Here is a 5,000-nt window from a genome sequence, read left to right on the forward strand (position 1 = left end):
GGGTGTGTCAAATGGGGCTCTGACTGACATGATGTACGTGGAGAGGGACAGAAAAAGAAATAGAAAAGGATTTAAAGAACAAATGAAGAAGAACAGAATGGAGAGGAGCAGGTGTGATTGGGCAGGTTGTAAAGGCAGTTGGGTGTTTTTTGGGATTGTGATCAAAGAGAAAGCAGGGGTTTCAATCAGGAGTATGATGGAGGGAGACAATAAAGATTGTATGTATTGTATGTTTAGAGCCTTCTTACCAGTCACTAGACATCGCTAACAGAAAAGGATCACTCCCCTCAGATCTGGAGCACACTTCAAAACTCCTCTCATCATTTCTTCTCACTTTCTCTCTGTCCTGGTCTTTCTCAGCCTCCATATTTTCATCTTTCCACCGCCTCCGTTTACTTGAAAAGTGGGGTTTCAGTCGTCGCATTCTGTTCCTGCAGCACACCTAAACAAACCTCCAGACTCCTAATCAGAATAATGGATGCTTGAATTTTTTATAGGACTTCCCAGAAACCCCCCTTTTGAGACAACAACCAATCAAGAGAAGTCACTTATATAATTGACCCTGGTGATGGAGGAGCGGGGGTACAAATAATGATTCAATTAAATTGATATGCTTGAATTTTCTTTTTAGAGTGAATTTCACTAAGGAGCCTTGGGAGGCAAATATGAGATTGTCTCAAAAAAGTGATGAAAGTGCAACCTCGTAAAACGTATGATTCCAAATCTCTGTCATTGCATTATCTGAGCATGGAGTCCATTCATTTGACGTGTTGACCTCTGCAGCTGCGGTCACACAAAGAACCAGTTAGAAGTTGGCAGAAAAAAAAGCTTTTTGGTGTGAAACGTATTACATAAAATGGGAAATGACCATTAATTGTATATTTTTGTTTTGTGAACAAAACGGTTTCAGTGGAACTCCATGAAAGGAGGCGTAGACCACTGGAGCCAGAGATAAGACAGAAGATGGGCCTGTGTAGATGAGAGAGTAACGAGAGAATGAAGGGAGACGAAGAGAAACTCTGTGTCCGCCTTTCAGAGATGCTGACCACTTCCTCCCTCTCGCTCTGTCACCCCTGCCACAATTATATCTGTCTATGACTTACAAAGAATTCCCCCTCTTCCCATCCTCCACGGGTCAAGCCTTATAAAAGAGGCTTTATTGACCAAATCAATGACCCCCAAATATCTCTCAATCACTCCTCTGTGTGGTACAGTTCACAAAGACCTCACAACTTTGGGTGTGTGTGGCGTGTTTGTGTGTTGACTGTCAAGAAAGTGACTGTCTTCTGTGGGCAGTCTACGTGTGTGCGTCACTGTCAAGTGATGGTGAAAAGAAGCCATGACTGGTTAACAGTCAGTGATGTTGACTAAGTCTTGGCATTTACGGCTATCCCCACTGAAATTCTCCATCCAGGTTTACCGTGTACGCATTAGCATGGGATGTCGGACGGTGATTCCGCCATGCAAACATCAAGTATGTCTTCACTGTCATGGTGATTCGTCTCTACGGGGTAAGAAATGTGTGACGTGAGGTCAAATGTCAAGTGTGCCTTCCAGTTTTTTTTCCTTGCAAAAAGAGAGAGAGAGACGGCGAAAAAGAAAGGAGAGAACCGTCTTTAAAAATCAGCCCCTTCGCCTCACGTTATTCATAGAAATATAGAATGACATATCATATGATTGCTTTTCTGAATAGCGGACACCAATTATTTCACACTCCACACAATCTAGTAGTCTTCTATCTCTCTGGCTCTCCCAGCGAACCAGCCTCTGCAGTAGAAGTGTCTGGAAAGTGAACGAGAAGACAATTTATCTTATTCTGTCGCTGCGCGTCAAATTGATATTGGCATTTCCATGGGTGCAGTTATGTACCAGCTTCCTCCTTGTTCTGCCACGTCAGATTAGAGGTAGTAGAGTCAGATAAGAGGCAGTAGAAGCGCTGCTGGTTTCTGAGACATTGCCAGAATAAAAACCTAGCTGTCAACGTTTCATCTCTCTATCGTGTGACAGTGTTTTTTTTCTCTCCCGCCAGTTGTCATAAACGCTTCCGCTGTGTCAACCATGATATATTCATTAGCGTTGGATTACTGCGCGTGTGGGAGGGGATCTATTCTGTAGTGGATGTAATCCCCATACACTAGCCTAATTTAATCTCACCTACTGTGCCATTCCCATTTTTCACACACGCACGCACTCACACATGTACACACAAAAGAATCTCAGCATCACCACCACCATCGCAGGGGGGTAGCGAGGCTTAGGGGAAGAGACAGTAGAAATTTCCCAAATCCAGATGCTGCTGTTAGTTTTATGGCAGCCTGTTACATTTAGCCTATACAGTAGGCCTACGTATAACTTCATGCATCCTACACTATTATGTAATCAGCTTCAGGTGACTGCATAAAAGTTTTCTGCAAAACATTTGTCATGTCTGACTATTGTGGGTCGGGATGAGTGTATGAGGTTCAAATGATATACTATACTAAACTATACTTTAACATACCATAGGACAGTGTACTTTACTAAACAGAACTACAGCGTACATGTGTGGAGAATACTATCCTACAGTCTTTCTCTATGTTACATTATCCTCCTCTTTGGAAAAGCCACAATATATTTAGCTGAGAAGGACTGTTAACCTGATGTACTTTAGCTGGGAAAATGCATGACATTTATGTCATGCACTTCAGCATGCTGTGTGGTCTGCCTCTCTCTCTCTCTCTCTCTCTCTGTCTCTCTCTCTCTCTCTTTCCCCCGTCTCTCACTCTCTCCTCATCATACTGTAAATATCAAAGGTAAGGAGGTCGCCTACCTCACGTAGACACACACACACACACACCGCACAACCACCCACCTGAGCTTGGATCATCATCATCTTCATCATTTCATCATTGTGTTTTGCCTTCAGCTCCTTCACTTGTATGTTAGTTGATTGTTGTACAGTATTTGTGGGTGGCCCCCTAGAATTCCAATTTGTGTGGGTATGTGTGTGTGGTTGGAGCGAGTGCAATAGAGTGTGTGTGTAGGGGGGTCGTTGTAGAAATAATGAGGCGATGTATCCACCTATAAAACTGTCTGTTTGCATCAGTCCTGATCTCTTGAGCAGGCAAACTCAGCAGAACGGAAAGAGGGAAGGAAAACTGGACCCTCCTGTGTGTGTGTGTGTGTGTGTGTGTGCGCGTGCGTGTGTGTGTGCGGGTGTGTTTGTGTTTGTGTGTGTTTGCGTGTGTGTGTGTGCGTGCGTGCGTGGTCACGTGTGGAGATGTTTATTTATGTACGTCTTTGGGTGTGTATAAGTGCACACTTGTAGTGAGGGTCAAAGAGTGGACAGGGAGGAGAAGAGAGGAGAGAAGCTCTCAGAGGAGAGAGGACACATGGTGGGAGAGGGGAGGGGAGAGGACCATGGGAGAAAGGGAGGGAGAGACACTGGAGTGCAGATGGGGGAGAAGGGGATGGTAGGAGGAAATGGGGTAAAAAAAAGAAGGAAATCTAGAGCTAGAATGTGTGTAAGTGAGGGGGGGAGACTGGCCTGAATGAAAGGAGACGAGACAGACGGTCATGACATCACTAACACGCTTAATGAGGTAATTATACTGTTAGCCCCCCCCACTTCCCCAGCCCCCTCAGGCTAATGGGTGGGGTTGGGTGCCATGGCTGAGAGGGGTGTGTGTGTGTGGGTGCGCGTGCGTGCGTGTGTCAGTCAACTATAGAATGGGGGTCTATTATGACTAACCTTTTAGCGATGGTTGCATGATTAGGAACTGAGGCTGCTCTTGGAAAAGACAGAAGAGAGATGGAGATGATAGAAGTGTCTGAGAGTGTGTGTGAGAGAGAACATGGGGGATCCCTGGAGCTACTGAAATGTCACAGCACACAGACGAACCCCGCATGCACACCTGCCATATAACACACGTACACACACACATGCACACACACTGTTGTTCATCCTCCAACAGTATACTGCTTACTTTGTAACTGTAATGATACAACAGGGACATCTTGTCTTCCAGCAGACAGATACTGTATCTTTAACAAGGCACTGCAGGCAATCAAGTGTTCTGATGTTGAATACACATAGCTAAATTATCTGGTGTTACTGTGTACCTGATATCAGTCTCTCTCTCTCTCTCTCTCTCTCATCTCTCTCTCTCTCTCTCTCTCTCTCTCTCTCTCTCTGTGTCTCTCTCTCTCTCTCTCTCTCTCTCTCTCTCTCTCTCTCACTAAACAACTGTAACCAGACTAGGTCTTTCTGTTAATTCCATGGCTCGGGTTCGTCCCAGTGGCTTTGACCCGGGCTTGGGAAGTGCTCTTAGCACCGTGTTATTAGCTTGTCGCTAATGCTATTACCTATATAGGTTCCGTGGATCACTTGGCATGCGCCAGCTGTTGCCTAGCAGTGCAGTGCCGTAAGTTGCTGACCTGCTCTTTGTGTGGTCAGTGCATGACTAGCAGGATCAGCATGGTTCGAGGCAATTATGACATGATGACAGGTTATAAACCATCATGCCACAGGCTAATGACATCGTAAACACGCACGCACACTCTCTCACCCCTCGTCACCCATGGCTGTGTGTTTGAACGCAATGCACTCTGTGCCCGGGTGAATGCTTGCATGTGTGTGCACTGCTGGATGGCCTCCCATGTGTGTGTGTGCACAGTGTGTGTGTGCACAGTGTGTGTGCACAGTGCGTGTGTCTGTGGTGTGTGTACGGCGAGTGCCAGACCTTGTCAGCCCAGTTCTCTGTCTCAGGCTCATCAACTGGTCCACCAGCCTCGGGGAAAGGTCAGAGATTCCTCTGAACCCCCCCCCATCCAACTCGATCTCGCTCGCTCTTCTCTCGCTCTCTCTCCCTCTGTTCCCCTCTCGGCCTCCTCTCCTCCATCTGCTCCCTCTGCCTTCAGTCTCTCCCCTTGTCTCCCCGAGCCTCTCTCCTGCTGCTCCTCCTCAGCCTCTCCTGTCGTGAGAAAAGCCAAGCAGAAGAGAGGAGGAGATGGACGAGGAG

The 5,000-nt window shown here is 46.5% G+C and overlaps 1 protein-coding gene across 2 annotated transcripts in view; it reads left to right on the forward strand.

The window, feature by feature from the left end:
* l1cama (L1 cell adhesion molecule, paralog a) overlaps nt 1-5,000 on the forward strand; it is a 38,194-nt gene that overhangs the window by 900 nt on the left and 32,294 nt on the right. The window lies entirely within an intron of this gene.

This window comes from Hypomesus transpacificus, chromosome 18, assembly GCF_021917145.1.
Source record: "Hypomesus transpacificus isolate Combined female chromosome 18, fHypTra1, whole genome shotgun sequence".
Lineage (NCBI taxonomy): Eukaryota > Metazoa > Chordata > Actinopteri > Osmeriformes > Osmeridae > Hypomesus > Hypomesus transpacificus.